Source organism: Serinus canaria, chromosome 8 (assembly GCF_022539315.1).
Source record: "Serinus canaria isolate serCan28SL12 chromosome 8, serCan2020, whole genome shotgun sequence".
Classification (NCBI taxonomy): domain Eukaryota; kingdom Metazoa; phylum Chordata; class Aves; order Passeriformes; family Fringillidae; genus Serinus; species Serinus canaria.
The window spans coordinates 322,813-340,984 of NC_066322.1; positions in this window are offsets into that span (position 1 = coordinate 322,813).

Consider the following 18,172-nt stretch of genomic DNA (forward strand, 5'->3'; position numbering starts at 1 on the left):
TCCTCTGGGCTACAGCACCCAGCAAGCATTCCATCTTGATCCAGCCTGCACAAGAAATGGGAACAAACACCCCATTGTGGAGAGCCTTCTATTCAGTTTCACCATGTTTATTATAGAGAATGGGGATTGTTTGCCTTCAGAAGCAGGTTTGGGTCAGGTGGTCATGGTTTAACATTTATGTGGTTTTTGGGCCTTTATTGCAGTGTTAGAACCTGATTCACGGGTGACCTTCATGCATGAACCCAACTTAAGGCACATAAATAGTCCTATTGATCTGAATTTCAGCATTGATTACAGTGGGGTGAGGTCTACTCTGTGTGACTAACAGCAATCTGCAGAGTTCCCCCCTTGCTCTCAGACACAAGAGCGGGATTCCAATTGCCTCTTGCTGGAAAAATCGTGATGTGGTGCAGATTTTAACCACTTCTGAATAAACTGAACTTCAATGGGTTTATTTTTTCTTCAAATCCACAAAAAATACATGTGTTTTTGTGTTCCTGCAGTTGAGAATGTCACTGGTTCAGCTTAATTCTCTCCTTGAAAACCAGATTTCTGGAGTGGGTCCAACACCCACTCCTGGTGATTTTTCCCTCCCTGGCTGCACACATTGTCATTCACACCAACAACGCGTTAACCTCTCACTTCAGAAGAGATTCTTCTGTAGCACCGACTCTGATTAGTTGTGACACAAACTGTGTTATCTGTATAATTAAGTGCCCTCGTGGGTGAGGCCGTGTTGGGAAGATGCTGTGACCCTTAATGAGGGGAGCAGACAGGCAGAGGAGCCCAGCCTGAGGGGGGGCAGTGTGCCTGCTTGCATCCAGCAGAAGATGCCAACAGTGCAGAGGAATTTGCCTTCTCCAAAGTGCTCTGCAGGCATCAGTTATTCCTGCAGCCCCTCAGGAGGCTCAAACTGGGAGATGTCATGGTGCTCCTGCCCGAAATCACTGCGCTGTGCTGGACCAATCCCAATCCTAAACCCCAAAACTCATCTCATGCCACCCCTTGCCATGGGCAGGGACACCTTTTACCAGACCAAGCTTGCTCCAAGCCCCATCCAGCCTGGCCTCGACCTTGGCCATTCCTCTGCAGTCTGAGCAGTGAATCTTTTCTTTGTCTGGAGGGGTCAGCAGTGCTGGGACAGAGCTGGGACAGAGCTGGGACAGAGCTGGACACTGCTGTGCAGGAAAGTGGGGAGGAAATCCTTGTTTTGAGCACTGCTTTAGCCTTGAGTCGTATTTGTGAGGCTTTCATGCCTGAGAGTTTGGAGGATGGGAATACAAAGCAGGGTAAACACAGCTGAAGCAAATTCATTAAACATTAACACAAATATTTGCAGAGATTTTGGTTCACAGCCTTTACAGATTTCCAGAATTACAGTAATGGCACATGGGCACGTGTTCAGCCCTGGGGAGACAAAGGAAATCAGCATGAGCACTGCCGGGACAGACGAGGGTGGCAGGAGGTGACATCTGAAGCCACTGAGGACAGGTTGTCCTGCTCCTCCTGGGGAGCAGCCCCCCAGCAGCATGCCACCCCCCTCAGCCTCTTGTTCCCTCAAACTGGAGACCACCCCCTGGAGCAGCCCAGGCCGTGGACAAGGACCTGACAGGACACAGGGAATGGCTTCCACTGCCAGAGGGCAGGGTTAGATGGAATATTGGGAAAAATCCCTCCTGAGAGGGTGGGCAGGCCCTGGCACAGGGTGCCCAGAGCAGCTGTGGCTGCCCCTGGATCCCTGGCAGTGCCCAAGGCCGGGTTGGGAGCACCTGGGACAGTGGGAGGTGTCCCTGCCATGGCACTGGGTGGGCTGGAGGTTTTGGTCCCTTCAGGGGCAGCCTGGATCTGTCACTGTCTGTTCAGTTTGCAGCTTTTGCCAGAGGCTGGAGCTCTGTAGGGCTGTGCAGCCAGGCAGCCAACAGGGACAGGAACTGACAGAAGTCACCTGGGTGTGTTAGGGAGGGATGTCCTCCGAGCCTGTGAGCCGGTATTTCCCAAGTAAATCACACAAGAACAGAATTATGTATTCTGTGGTTCAGTGTTTCTAAGAGAGATGCAAATTGAGACATAAGACTCCTCTCTGTAATATACAATAAAAATTCAATGTCTGGCAGTTGACATAAAGCTTATAAATATGTTTTCAAATAAGTACAACAGCCATGAGATCAAGAATCAGTAAGTCATAATGCATTTCAGCACAATACTGATGAACCCATTTTTCTGGCACATATGAAATAAGGAGCTCATTTTAATTCTTTATAGATAACAGATAACAGCTTGAGAGGCATGTGCTGTGCCATTCACTTTTATGGCTCCATCTCCTGCACCCTTGATACTCCCATGGCATCGGGGTCGGGAGGAGAGGGTGGGTTTTGCAGTCTTGCTTGCTTTCCTCATCCTTGCTGCTGTATAATGTGGCTATCATTAAAAACCCAACAAAATGAAGCAGCCATTTAGTGCATCAGAGCAGCAGCTGACTGATGCGGCCACAGATTATGTAGTTAGTAACTTTTCTGGAATTTATTTCATTTATCTCTGCTTTGTATCTCTGCTGTTGCTCTCTAATCATCACTCCCACAAGGCATTGTGCTCCTATTGAGGCAGCAGCTAAATTAGCTGAGAATTAGATCTATATTACATCAGCAGTGGGCATTGCAGATATTACCAACGCATTAAAAGAGAAATTCAAATGAAACAAACAGGAACATGTTCTTTCCTATTCCTGAAATGGATCCTGATTCCACAGCTGAGCAGTGTTCAGGAGGAAGAGACGAGCTTTGTCACAAACAAGCCATTAGAGGAGATCATTAACTGAGGTAGCATCACTGCCACTCTGTAATTTCATTTTTCTCTGCCCTCAGAAGTTTGACTAGGCTGGGAAAGGATGGATGCTTTGTTGTGGCAGCACTTTAAGGCTCCAAGCTGTGGAGGTCTTGGCTGCCCAGGGATTGTACCTGGGCACGAGGCGGGCCAGCAGACCCAGAGCTGGCACAGGGACACGGGCTCTGTGTGTCCCTTCCCTCGGGAGGTGACGTGGGAGCAGGGCATTGGCGCCCCTCTCCCACAGGCACCTGTCAGGGCAGTGGCCAGGGCAGCCACAGCCTTGGCTGAGCCCTGCTGCTCCGTGGCAATCCTGCAAGGCAAGCCTGCACTTTGAGAAATTGTGTTTGTTCTGATGGGTGACATTAAAACTACCCTGTGTGAAATGCCCTACAGTTTGATTCAGTGGTTAATTCTGCTCATTGCTTGAAATTCAAATAAAGCCTGGAGGAGACATCAAGGCTGGGGACCAGTCAAAATGTGCATTATTTTAGCTGTGAGGTAAGCAAGGTTTGGACAGGCTTCCTGCAGCTCTGATGGTGAGACTCGTGCTCCTGAGTCTGGGGTGTGACCTCGCTGCAGCCTTGCAGAAGGAGCTGGTGATCCAGTGGGCTCAGCTGGGAATGACCAAACTGGAATAAATGTGAAATTCTCACCACAGGGTGGGGAGGGAACCCGGCTGCAGGGGGTCCAGCTGCCTGTGCAAGGCTTGAGGCCTCCTGCACCCCAAAGAACAGCTGGCTGTCCTGGCTGCAGTCAGTGAAACACTCAAACCAGCCCCCTTCCAGCTGGGAATCTGGGAGCTGGTGTTGGCTCTGGAGCTGCCCTTGCACAGAGAGTCTGTGTGCTCACAGACCCGGGGGCTGCGTGCAGCGCTCTCATCAGTGCAGGAGATCGCCGCTCTCTTGGGAATGTGCAGCACACCTGAGCAAAAACACCTGCAAGGACAAATCTGGGAGGCTTTTACCTAAACCATTGCCACATTCCAAGAAAAATTACACTTAAAGGAGAGTTACCAGTCAAAGCCTTCTGTCATGCTTGCTTTTCACTCGTGCCAGTGTTCCCCTCACCTGCCTCAGCACCTGTAACCTTCTCCTCTCTGCTGAAATAGCCACACCCTGCGTGGGGAAAGGGGGGGAGTGTCCAGGTGGGCTAGGCAATCTCTGCTCTGCCACTTGGGTTTCATCACTGAAAAATGCCCTTTCTTTTTCCATGTCTGACAGCTGTGGGAGGTGGCTGTGGCCACCTTTGCAATTCCAGGGCTCTCCAAGGCACTGGGAATGTTTCAGGCTTTGCTGGCTGTCCCTCAGCTTTGGACAGCCATTATTTCTAGTAGGACAAATACATGATGTTCTATCTCACCCCTGAATCTCCACTTCTGAACTACAACAAAACTGTAATTTTGTTTATGTTTACTGACTGTGGCAGTCAGGAAATCCTGAGGGCCGGAGCATATCTTGATAAACTCAAATAGGAGCCTCTGAGACTGCACGATTAATTCAGGCTTGGTGTGAATTCAGTAATGGTGTACAATAAATCTGACCTGAATGTAGCAGAAAGTAAGAGAATTCTAAATTAATGTTTTATAATAGGTTTATAGTTAAATAAATTTTGTGAAAGCATAGGGGTCTCATTGTTACTCAGTCAGCTTTCCCCATAGCAATATTTTCCCATGATTAAGTTGGAGATCAGATAACCACCTTATGCAGTATATACCCAATAGCAATTTAAAAAATTCAATATCAGCTGTATTATTCTAAAGACTCATTCCATTTTCAATGCAATATAAGTACAAAATAAAGAGATAAACTACATATAAAATGTAAAACATGGGAAAATTTATCACTTGCAAACATAAAAGCCAAAAGGATAAAAAAAGAGAACAAAAGCAAATGGAGGCCATAAAAGAATACAGAAAAAAAAAAGATAAATCCGCAGCGTTACCTTTTCTATATGCATTTGGCTGGGGTTTATTAAGGTGCATTCACTCCAGTACAGAATATAATCACCTCTGAAATGCACTTTACTGCCGCGGGCTAAATTAATTTATGCCGTGCTGGAAGTGTCGGCCCCTGCTGGGCCCGGGAGGACGGGAGAGCCCCGGGAGGACGGGAGAGCCCCGGGAGAGCCCCGGGAGAGCCCCGGGAGAGCCGGAGGGCCGATCTGTGCGGAGGGAGTGGGGCAGGGTTTGGGGCAGGAGTGGGGCTGGGGGCACTCTGCGGCACCGGGAGGGACCCGGAGCATCCGTCCCATCCCATCCCATCCCATCCCATCCCATCCCATCCCATCCCATCCCATCCCATCCCATCCCATCCCATCCCATCCCATCCCATCCCATCCCATCCCATCCCATCCCATCCCATCCCATCCCATCCCATCCCATCCCATCCCGTCCCATCCCATCCCATCCCGTCCCGTCCCGTCCCGTCCCGTCCCGTCCCATCCCGTCCCGTCCCGTCCCATTCCCTTATCCCAGTATCCCAGTACCCCAGTATCCCAGTGTCCCAGTATCCCAGCACCCCAGTACCCCAGTACCCCAGTGTCCCAGTATCCCAGTACCTCAGTATCCCAGTACCCCAGTATCCCAGTATCTCAGTATCCCAGTGTCCCAGTATCCCAGTATCCCAGTATCCCAGTGTCCCAGTATCCCAGGCCCGGCCCGGTTCTGTGCCCCCGGGGAAGCCCGGCCGGGGATGTCGCAGCAGGAGCGCGGATGGGGCGCTGAGCCCGCCCTGCCAGCCCCGGGCACCGGGCACCGGGCACCCGCACCGGCCCGGCATGGGGACAGCACGGGGACATCGGGGAGGAGGGGAGAGCCGAGCTGCCACTGCCTGCCCACGGCCCCGGCAAAGAGCCGTGTCCCTGCCCTGCCCTGTCCCTGCTGTGTCCCTGCCCTGTCCCTGCCCTGTCCCTGCTGTGTGTCCCTGCCCTGCCCTGTCCCTGCTCAGCCCTGTCCCAGCCCTGTCCCAGCCCTGTCCCTGCTCATCCCTGTCCCTGTCCCTGTCCCTGTCCCTGTCCCTGTCCCTGTCCCTGTCCCTGCCCTGTCCCTGCTGTGTCCCAGCCCTGTCCCTGCCCTGTCCCTGCCGTGTCCCTGCCGCCCCTCTGCCCCGCGGGAGCTCCCTGGCTGTGGGGCCCTGCCGGGGTGGTGCTCTGGGGGTCCCAGCCCAGCCTGTCCCCCCGGAGCTGTCCCCACACTCCGAGCTGGCTCTGCCACCCCTCTGGGTGCTGGCAGGAGTGTCCTGGCCTCTGATCTGGGGAGCCAGCACTGCGACTTCTGCTCCTTAAACCCCTCCAGCGAGCACCTCATGGCTCCTTCCGATCGCTGCAGTTAGGGTCGTGCTAACGACTCCATTATGGACGTGTTCTCCGATATAATTACTGGATTTTCTGCGGAAAAGTTGCCCTGAGCTGACATTGTGCAGCCGTGGTTCCGCCCAGGCGCAGATGGTTTGTTTCTGTCCCTTTGCTAAATTGCTATTCATGTCACAATCTCCAGCCGATCCAGCAGTTCATAAACACAACAACAGATTTTCCAGCGGGCACTCTGGGTTCACACAGCCTTTTTCTCGGGAAATAAAAAAGCTATTAGTGGAAAAATAAGCCCACCAAAACCCAGAAAACATTTGAGAGAGAAACTGGACTCCTGCATTATCCAGTGACCCTTGTTTCAAAGAGCATCATCATTTCTGTTCCAAAGCCACAAAGTTACTCACTTTTGCTCTCCAGAATCTCCTAGGTCAGAAATGAAGAGTCATGAAACAGAGGCAGTGGAATGAAATATTTACTCTAAAAAAAACCCCCAAAAGACAGGATGTGAAGTTTCTGGTGTGAATAGCAGTCTGAAAGGGGAGACTTTCCTGAGGAATGATAATTTCCAGTGTCATGCCAAGGTTTGTGTCATGGTGGTTACTCCTGAGGAGGTCCCTTAGCCCCTCTATGAGCGCACTGAAGTGGGAAAGGTCAGTGGAGCCACAGTGCAAAGCCCAGGAAAGCAGCATGGGGCCGTGTTTCAGGGGTCTTGGCTTCCTCTCTCTGGTTCCTGCAGTATAGGTGAGATTTCTCACCTCTCCAGGCGAGATTTTGGATTTACAGGATCTCAGCTCGGAGGTTTGCTGAGGGGCTGCCCTGGCTGCATTAATCCAGAGGTGACTAACTCGTTTTGTTTGTGGCAAGCCCTGAAGGGATGGGGAGGAGCTGAGTTTGGAGAGTTCCACTGAGGGGGAGCCAGCCCTCTCTCCCAGGACCAAGCCACATCAACTGCCCAGGAACCTCCTCTGTTCTGTGCTGCCTGCAGAACTGTGGGACTTGTGGGGGACTCCCTGGATTTTCCAGGTTATTATTCCTTTGGCATCGCTTTATGGCAGTTCTGAACTGGGGCTCAAGGTTGTCAGGTTTCCATGGATCAGAAAGATGACACTGGAAGCAAGATAGGAGAACAGGACTAAGAGGAGTTTGGTTTTTCCCTGACACCATTCCCCTCACAGCAATCTCAGGGTTTAGTTCCCTCCAGGAACATCACCTTGCCAGCCTAGCTGTGCACGGAGAAGCTCCCTGTGCCCTGCTCTCCTGGGGTCTGCAGGCTGCCTCTGACACCTGAACTGTGCTTGAACCAGCGCTGCGCCTGCATGGGGCTGGGACAGGGACAGGGACAGGGACAGGGAGACACCCATGGGCAGTACAGGGCTGGGGACATGGGCAGGACACAGCCAGGGTCATGGGCAGACACAGCTGGGGACATGAGCAGGACACAGCCGGGGACATGGGCAGGACAGAGCTGGGGACATGGGCAGGACACAGCCAAGGACACAAGCAGAACACAGCTGGGGACATGGGCAGGACAGAGCTGGGGACACGGGCAGGACAGAGCTGGGGACATGGGCAGGACAGAGCTGGGGACACGGGCAGGACAGAGCTGGGGACATGGGCAGGACAGAGCTGGGGACACGGGCAGGACAGAGCTGGGGACATGGGCAGGACAGAGCTGGGGACACGGGCAGGACAGAGCTGGGGACACGGGCAGGACAGAGCTGGGGACATGGGCAGGACAGAGCTGGGGACACGGGCAGGACAGGCAGGGATGGGACCAGACCTGGCTTCAGGTGCTGCTCAGCCCCGTGTGCTCCTTGCCGTGGCCCTGGCTCGCTGGCCAGCCCGATGCCAGCCCTGCACCCAGCTCCTCCAGCCCTGCCTCCCCCTGCCAGGGTGCCAGGGGTGCCCTCCGTGGGCGCTGGCTGCCCCCCGTGCTCCTGGGCTGCCCCTCTGCAGTGAGACAGGGGCTCCTTCCTCCCATCAAATTCCAAACCTCACCAAACATCAAGACACCTAATTGGGAATAGGTAATAAACCTAATATGCATGAAAATATGCATGAAAAGCTCTGCCCTCAACAGCAGCAGGCTTTTAAAATTTCCCTAATGCTGAGCAGTGTCTTGCTCACACAGCCGTGGATGGCGGTGGCTTTGTTGTCATGGATACTGGTACATACCGTGTTTTCTTAGAGAGATCTGTCAAGTGAGTGCATTTGGATGTTCTCTGGATTTGCCTGAATGTTCTAAGCGCATTTTTACACTGGTAAATAATATTAAACAGCTGTGTAATTTATGCTGGAAGACTGAACACACTCCAGTTCAGTATTTTAAGACCCTTTTTCACCCTTGAGATTTCCAATCCAAACACTCTGCCCGGTGATATTCTCATTGAGATGGAGCATGACTTGCAAGGCACTCTGTTCTCTCTGTAGGGTTTTCCTCTGAAGAACCCCCCCACGTACCAGCCACTCCCAGCCGCCCACAGGCAGGGGAAGGAGTCACCAGTCTGGTTTTCAAGCATGAGCCGATTCCTTTCCAGATAATTTGAAAGATAATCCCAGCCTAAAACCAAAATCTAGCAGATTTCTGCACCGTATCTCCTTTGTTTGGAAGCAGGTTCCCCATCTCCCCTCTCTGGAAAGGCTGTACTCCACCTGAAGGTACTGTGCCCCTGACATGGAAGTTTTAAGTCCCATCAGTGGAGGAGTATCCAAACTCCTGCCTTTTGCCTCATTTCCTATTCCTTAGTCCACAGGGACTTTGTGCTACCTTTGGGCTTGGCAGCATCAAGCAGCAGATCTCTTGAGTCCCCGGAGGGTCCATCTTGTGTGGCAGAGCTTCATTAATGCACAAAACAGACCAGAGCTGAGGCCTTCACATTCTGGAGCTGGAGACAAACCCAGGTGATCTCAGGCTCTGTCTGCTGAGTCAGCAGCTAAGCCTAAACTCTGCTCTCTGCTCAGTGACTGCACCGAGGAGCACAGCTCAGGCTGGGTAATGGGCTTGTGCCTATGGCTTTCAGTATTAAATTCAATTAGGTTTCATTTATCAGCAGCAGAGAAAGAAGATGTTGAAATAATAAGACAAGGAAATGATAATATTCTTAGAAAAGAAGAAACATTTGTCATGATTATAGAACAAAACTGCAATAGAGTCAACTCCCTTCTCTGCAGCTTGTGAAGTTGAGAGTATATCAAATAAACCTGGGATAAATATTTGAGATACACGCACATAAACCCCTGCTTGTGAGAGAAAAGAGCATTTACCTCTGTACAGTGACTCATTACACGCTTCAGATTTGCTTTTAAACTGCACCTGAGGCCGAGACACTGCGTGTGCTCCTTGTCCTGTGGCAAACAGCTGGAGTGAAGCCACGGCCTCAAACAGCAGACCAGAAAGTGTTAAACAGCCCGGGATGGCCAGGGAGGCTCGGTAAGCAGGGGCTGGCTCCTGAGGAGGAGCAGGGAAACGGATTTCTGCCAGGACAGAAATCTCTCTGGACAGGGACAGCTCGGGGTTTCACCTTCTCTTCCAAGGTGGCAGGAACTCCAGCCTTGCACACCAGCAGGTGGCTGGAAATGGGCACATTTCCAAAAGCAAGAAATTGAGCTCAGGGCAGGTGTGAGCACAGGGCAGGTGTGAGCTCAGGGCAGGTGTGAGCTGTAAACCCAGGACAGGTGTGAGCCCAGGACAGGTGTGAGCCCAGGGCAGGTGTGAGCTCAGGGCAGGTGTGAGCTGTGAGCTCAGGGCAGGTGTGAGCTCAGGGCAGGTGTGAGCTCAGGACAGGTGTGAGCTGTGAGCCCAGGACAGGTGTGAGCTGTGAGCCCAGGGCAGGTGTGAGCTGTGAGCTCAGGGCAGGTGTGAGCCCAGGACAGGTGTGAGCTGTGAGCCCAGGGCAGGTGTGAGCCCAGGACAGGTGTGAGCTGTGAGCTCAGGGCAGGTGTGAGCCCAGGGCAGGTGTGAGCCCAGGCACATCTGCAGGTGGCTCTGGACCTGCAGCTGAATCCCGTGTCTGGGCTGCAGCTCTGTAAGGTACCAGGCTTGGACTCTGCTGCCTTAACAAGGCCATTGATGAGAAAATTTCAAAGAAGATCAAAACCTAAGAGAGACCCTGATATTCAAAGGAGGCTGGTGCTTCGTCTTTCCTCTGTTCCAAAAAAAAAAAAAAAAAAAAAAAAAGGGAAAAGAGAAAGGAGAAATATAATTCTGTTTCATTTGTGTGTGCATGAACAAATTAGTTTCAGAAGCAATTTTACAGTAATTATGACCATCTCCAATGGATTAGATTTTCAGAAATAGTCACTCTAATGTCAAGATGAGAACTTCCACGTCCTGATTTTTTTATTTGATGTTCTAACAATTTAAGGGTTCCAATAATTTGCGTGCATGACTAGACTAGAACAAAAACACATTTACTACTTCTGAGTTTTGTGACACTGAAAATTTTATGGCGAAGTGATTTTGACCTTTGGAGGATATAAAAAATTCAGTGGTAACATGATCTTTATCTCTCAGCACAGCATGTTAGGGTCTGTAGTTTCAGCTCCTTTTCCCTGATAAAGAGGTGTGTTTGATCTTTTATTCCTCCTAATACTTCAAGTGTATCATAATTATAAATTTATTTGGTAATCAGTGTGATGGTGCTGATACAAGAATCCATTTAGCATTTCTGTGTCTGTGGTGCTTCCTTCCACTGGGGATACACGGTGGATCTATCAAGGGGAAGTACAAAGCTTTCTGAATTTCTTTTAAGTGGAATTTAAGACAAATAAACTTCCGGGAAGTTGGGTGAGTTTTGGGGCCATCTGCACGAAAAAGACCTGGTGCCCTTTGCAATAGTGTCTTTGTCCATTTTGGTGGCTTTTGTGGCCAGTTTTCAGTGCCAGCCCATGGGAATCAATGCTTCCTGGGACGAGGCTTCATGCCATTGGTGTGGAGTCAACAATTACAAATGATCCATTTGGTGTTCTGTGCGAAATCATCCATCACGGGCACTGCTAAGTGGGTCTGGTAACATTAAAACTATGTTTAATAGAGCCCACCTTGCAGTTCCGCTTGTGAGAGGGTCAGCAGTTGCCAAACACAATCAATCACTTGTTTACTGAGGAAGTGAAGAGACTGGAGAGCAAGAGGGAGCAAAAGGAGTAAGAAGAAGAACAAGCACGCAAAATTAAACACAATCATTATACAAACCAAGACCATTTGCCTCTAGCTTTTCCTCCTCAGGTATCTCCTGAAGATTTTCAGTACTATCCTGCAGAATGAAGCACGTAGATTGCAAGCCCCGGGGTGTAAGGAGGATATTTCCCCAGGAGAAGGAAGTGCTGGAACTTCCCATCATCAAAAACAGGAAAGCACCCCTTGGGTCTCCTTCCCAAAAGGGTCAGGAAGGAGGAGACAGATGGGTGGGGTGTTCTGCTGGAGCCTTGGCTAAAGCCTGTCTGAATCAAAGATGGGCAGGGTGAGAACGTGCAGGTGAGTGCAGGTGTGTGCAGGAGTGTGCAGGTGTGTGCAGGTGAGTGCAGGTGAGTGCAGGAGTGTGCAGGAGTGTGCAGGTGTGTGCAGGTGTGTGCAGGAGTGTGCAGGAGTGTGCAGGTGTGTGCAGGTGAGTGCAGGTGAGTGCAGGTGTGTGCAGGTGAGTGCAGGAGTGTGCAGGTGTGTGCAGGTGTGTGCAGGTGTGTGCAGGAGTGTGCAGGTGTGTGCAGGGTGCAGTGCAGTGTGCAGGTGTGCGGATGTGCAGGTGTGTGCAGGAGTGTGCAGGTGTGCGTGGGCAGGTGTGTGCAGGTGTGAGTGTGCGGTGTGCAGGAGTGTGCAGGAGTGTGCAGGTGTGTGCAGGTTGTGCAGTGGGCAGGTGTGCGGGTGTGCAGGTGTGTGCAGTGTGCAGGTGTGCAGGGTGTGCAGTGTGTGCAGGTGTGCAGGTGTGCAGTGTGCAGGAGTGGGTGTGCAGGTGTGTGCAGGTGTGCAGGTGAGTGCGTGTGTGCAGGAGTGTGCAGGAGTGTGCAGGTGTGTGCAGGTGTGTGCAGGTGGTGCAGGTGGTGCAGGTGTGTGCAGGTGTGTGCAGGTGTGTGCAGGTGTGTGCAGGTGTGTGCAGGTGAGTGCAGGTGTGTGCAGGTGTGTGCAGGTGAGTGCAGGTGAGTGCAGGTGTGTGCAGGAGTGTGCAGGTGTGTGCAGGTGAGTGCAGGTGAGTGCAGGTGTGTGCAGGTGAGTGCAGGTGTGTGCAGGTGTGTGCAGGTGAGTGCAGGTGAGTGCAGGTGTGTGCAGGTGAGTGTGCAGGAGTGTGCAGGTGTGTGCAGGTGTGTGCAGGTGAGTGCAGGTGAGTGCAGGTGTGTGCAGGTGAGTGTGCAGGAGTGTGCAGGTGTGTGCAGGTGTGTGCAGGTGAGTGCAGGTGTGTGCAGGTGAGTGCAGGTGTGTGCAGGTGTGTGCAGGTGAGTGCAGGTGTGTGCAGGAGTGTGCAGGTGTGTGCTGGGGCTGTTCTGTGGCTGCTCTAGGATTTACCCCAGCCCTACAGCATTCCTGTGCCAGGAACACATCCCCTGCCTGGTCTGAGCTGAACAGCCCATGACTAAAAGCCCAGTTTTGGCCTTTTGGAAGCAAAAGGCTTTTCTGCAAATTCTCAGTGACAGTCTGGGTGGGAGGCTGCCCCTCTCCCTTCCCCTGCCTGGCAGGGCGGGGAGGCCAAGGCTGCAGCCCCTGCTGAGCAAAGCCTTCTCCTCCTGTGCCCCACTCCACACCCAGCAGAGGGATGGGAGCTGTGCTGGCTGCTGGAGGGGGCTCAGGAGTCAGGCCCAGCCCTGTAGGAAAGGCTGCTGAAGCATCTGGACTGACCTGAGTCAGAGCACAGGGAGATTTTGAATTCTCGGGCTGCTGAATGTAGAGCTCACACCGGGCTGGGAGAGCAGTCCTGCCCGGCAGGGCAGAGCTGGGCAGCTCTCAGAGCAGCCCCAGCACATCCACCAGGGCTCCTGCTCTCACCAGGAGTGAGCCTGCTGACACAGCCCAGGAGTGCTTTCATTTAAATGCATCTGATAACCAAGGGAAAATGGGGATGGGTTGGCACATGGCCTTTCAAATGAAAGGGCACATGGTGAATTCTGTTTGCTGCTGTGCCCTGGAATACTGCAGGCATCACACTGTATGCATATTCCCTTCCATTTCCCCATTGTTCTGTCCTGTTTATTGTTCATATTCCAAAAATTGAATATAATTTCAAAAGGCATAGGACAGTAAGATGTGTTTGGGCTGGTTTATTGCAATTGCAGACGTATGTTCTACTTTTATCCTAATGGTCCACAGCAAAACCCAGCAAGGACTGCAGCCTTAGACTTCATGCCTTTGTGGAACATACAAATGAGAGTCAGCCTTACTTCTCTAAGCAAAATTAGTGCAAAGTCTTGAAGCAATTACCACCAGGAGCCATCTCCTCCTAAGCACAGCGAGCTGATGCTGAGTGGTGCTTCCTTTAAATCTAAACATACCCTCTGTCCTTATGAGCAGCCATGCCTGGACATGAAAAAGCATCAGACATCATCATTCATGTATTAACAATTAATTATTTAGTTATTGGCTCAAAGCAAAGCCAGCACACCGGGACTTCAGATGTCTGCATTCCTCAGGCTTGCAGCCACGAGTGTAGGTTGTGTTCTTCTTGGAGAAAAAGCCACCTAAAAATGCCCTGAATTCTCACAAGTTTGTCCTGCACTGGCTCCCAGCAGGTTAGTCCTCATGGGGAAATCAGGTGCTGATCCTTGCTAATAGCCTCTAGCCAGATCTTTTCCCAGAGTGAGGCCAAAACACAGCAAAACTTTCGTTTGAAATCCAGTTCTCCTGTTCATGCAACCAGTAGTGCCCACTGCTGAGCTCAACAAATGGCTGGAACTCCTCTCTTTGACTTTGTTATATTTCTGATACACTTTAGCTGCTCGGTTTCGAAAGTTATCAGTGTCCCCTTGCACCAAACATGTTCTGTGTTTGGGCAGACACAGATAAATCTCTACGAGGAAGTGCACACACACACACACTCAACATGCAATTAGCCTAAATTAATGACCAGCTGGCTGCAGATCACCACCGTGCTGGAAGTGAGCGGGGGCAGCTCCGACATTGATGGAATTGTTTGGCATTGGAGTAGCACAGAAGAGATGGGAACTGAGCTCCCTTTTGTTTTACTGTCTGGAATATTGGTGAACTTTGATTACTGGCTGTGACACCACGGTCAGAGGGTGGCTGCTCAGAGCTGGGAATGCAGAGCTGAGCTGTGGCAAGGAGCCCGTCAGAAATGGCAGAAATGACATCACAGGGGGTGGTCAGGGCTCCTCTGGAAGGAGCAATTGATATTCTTTTGCTCATCAGGTCCCTGCAGTCAGTGAAAGAAATGAGGAGCTCAGTGTGTGCCCACGCTGAGGGGGATGGCTGCCTTTGGCCTTGTGCAGGCACAGGTCACTGGGAACTTGGGAAAATAGAAAGTCCAGTCTGGACAGGCAGCCTGGGGAATCACTGCTTCTTGTTCTGCTGTCTGGGCTCACAATGGTCACAGAATTATAGAATGGTTTGTGTTGGAAGGGACTCTTGAGGGTCATCTGCTCCTGTGCAGTGAGCAGGACCTGTCCTGCTGGACCAGGCTGAGCTGTTCTGTGCCCTGGTTTGCAGGAGGGGCATTGCTCCAGCCTGGGAAGCTGCATTTGGGAGATGTCTTTATTTCTCTTTTGGCAAGAGTGGGATATATTTCCAGTTCTTGGAAGCTTTTGCTTATTAGATAACAGAAATTAGTTTCTGGAAGAATCTGAAGCAGAATCTGTTACTTTTCTCCTCGTTCTGAGCCAGTCCCACGGCAGTGCACCCATCTGGGGTTCAGTGGGCAGGTGCTGGCCAAGGTGACCTGTCTGGGAGGACGTGCACCAGGCTGTGCTGCTGGGGAGAAGTATTTGCACACGAGTTGTCTGCTGTGTAAATACATTTCAAGGGGTGATTTACTGCACCTAGCACTGTTGTAGTTAGATTTGGAAGAGTAAGCCAAAATAGCTGTGAGTTTGTGGTCACCTTGAAGGCACCCAGGCTCAGGAGCCTTGGCAATGTGCTTAGAAAAAGCAGTGATAATCACGAGTACTTGGTAATGACCCTGGGTTTTACAGACAGACCATTTTCACATTCTGAGCAAAAAGATGGCAAGAGAACATTGTTAGTGAGCTCATTAGTCCTCTGAAACTGCCAAGCAAAGCCATTAATGGGGAGATTCAAATTTGATAAGAATAGGATTTGCAAAGGCAATCTTTGAGGACATGGAAAATGCAAGCCTCTGCTGGGGCTGGTTTCCCAGCTGTCTGTAAAACCTGAACAGAGGAGCCCCTGACCTCAGGGCTGCCTCTGCACCTGTCCCTGTGGGCCTCTCACTGGATGAGCTCTGCATGGTGTTGGCATTTCCTTGCATGTCTCTTTTGGAGGTCAGCAGTGAATGAGGCATAAATAAATAAACAAAATAAGCAAACAAATAAATAAATGCTGATTCATACCTCTCTTTCCTTCTACTATTTATTTTCCATCCTGTTTTTATTTACTTCATTCTCTACAATTTCCCTGGAGCCCTACTGGTTGGGCGTGACAGAACTTTGCCTGCTCCTTCTGCCACCTCATTCTTCACTCTTGCAGGCTGTGGTTGAGCTGTGGAGGGCTCCCTCCCCTGCTGCACGCCAGCCTCGAGTGGGTGTCGCAGGAGCTGTGCTGGGTCCTTGATGTGGAGATCAAGGGACTTTGCAGACACCCTGGACCCGCAGGTCTCCGGGGGAGCACAAAGCCATGAATGGCAGCAAGGTGCAGGTGGTGTGGTGTGGGTGTAGGAGAGCCCTGTTCCAATGGACAGAGCCTGGCACGGAGGCACCACCCGTGTCTGGGCAGGCACAGGACGCTCCCACAGCCCAGCCCTGGAGGGGAAGCAGCTCCCAGGCAGGGGGACATGCAGAGCCCCCCTGTATGACAAACACAACGTGACATGATGCACACAATGAGCTTCAAGAACTCTGAGTTACCCTGGGGAGGAAAGAAGCATGGGCGAAACAAGCCATGTTTTATGAATATTTTTCCTTTTCCCAAGGTTGTAGTTTCTTTTATGTTCCATAAACAAAGCACTGTGGGCTTTTGTTCTTCCAGAAAAACACAGCCCAGCAGGTAAGGAGCAGTTCAGCTTGGAAGTAACATGTTCATCCCTGAAAGCAAGAGACTTAGATTATCTAAACATTTGATATTTGAGTATTTGCACAAAACCAGCGTTATTAATGATAGGATGGATGATCCAGTGTGAAAGTAATCAGTAAAAGCTTTTTATGAGCAATATAGCAATATGAGATTGCACATCCAGTGCCAGAATCAGGGCTTCAGACACAGGGGAAAATGGTTACCTTTATTTATTAATTTAGTTGTATATTCATGGTAAAACTGGCTGGTTTTCTTTTATGGCACAGGAATCATCATCCTCCTCCAGTGCAGATGCTGCTTTTCCTTTTAACACTGGACTCCCTTGTGCTTAGTTTCTTGCTGGCTCTGGCCTCTACTGCAGCTCTGCACAGCCTTGTAGTGCGAGATGCTGCACATCTGGCTGCACCTGACACTGCACATCTGGCTGCGGGGGATGCTGCTCATCCCTGCTGCATGCCGCAGTGCCCCGGGCAGGACAGGCCATGGCTGTGGTTCATTCCTGGCCAGCACCCCGTGCCTGCGCTGGCAGGGATGGACCAGGCCATGGCTGTGGTTCATTCTGGGCCAGCACCCCGTGCCTGGGCTGGCAGGGATGGACCAGGCCATGGTTGTGGTTCATTCTGGGCCAGCACCCCGTGCCTGGGCTGGCAGGGATGGACCAGGCCATGGCTGTGGTTCATTCTGGGCCAGCACCCCGTGCCTGGGCTGGCAGGGATGGACCAGGCCACTTCCAGGGCATCACACGCTCTCAGGGATGGTGAATTGCAGAGGTAAAGCCACAAACCTTGGAAACACAGGTTTGTAACACGTTGGAGGGCAGACACTGCCGGGAGCCGCTCTCGGTTTCTGCTCACATGCAGCAGCTCCTGCCATCCCTGCCAAGGGCTCCGAAGGCTTCTGACCTCTGCTCCTCTGGCGGTGAGAGGTGAGGCACGCTCTGCCTTGGCGGCTGGGGGGATTTAATACTGGGGTAATTAGCCTGTAACTACAAAGTGTCCTTCCCAGGACACAGCTCTGTGAGCTGTTCACAGTCACAGACGTGCTTGTGCTCTGCAAAGCCCCTCTGAAGGACTGCTGTTGGTGCTTCCTCCTCCACCAGGCAGGAAGGGTCCTGTCTCTCGTACCCACCAGATGTTCATATTCCCCCCAAACCGAGACTTTAAAACATGCTGCAATGCTGGTTTCACATCCCACATACTAATTCAGTTATAACAAAGTAAGATACTGAAATTAAACTCCTGGAATGTAAAAAAATAAACATGTTAATTCATGTTGGAATATTGAAGTTGTGGCTTTACATATTTCCTTTCTTCCCTGGGAAAGGGAGAGGGGAGGGAGATTGGAGGGTCCTGGGTTGCAGCAGCCCTTTGCATCCTGCCTGTCCCTGCTCCCTGCTCCTGCCTGTGCTCTGCCACAGAGGCTGTCTGAGGAGATTGGGAGCTCTGCTCCTGGAATTATCAGCGCTCAGCCAGAGCTGGGGTCGTGCTGTGCTCCCTGACCTCGCAGTATCATCATCAAACTATCTTTGTGCAGGATCCAGCAGCCTCAGCAGTTCCTGCAGGCTCTCATACTCCAAGTATCTGGGCGTCTGCCTTTACTCAGAACCATTTTCATTCAAAATCTTACAAATTTGGGATATTTTTTTACCTTCTGGACTGGAGTCGGGTTTGGACAGCACCTCAGCTGTGTTGACTTTTTTTTCTAGATTTTTGTCAGTGCTTCCAGAGGAGCATCCTGAGGGCATGGTGTCCCCGAGAGCTGAGGTCCCTCCCGCATTGCATGAGCAGGTGTGATCCTGTCCTCCTGCACCAGCCTGGCAGTGCCAGGGCTCAGGTGAGCAGAGCCCCCCAGCCTGGGTAT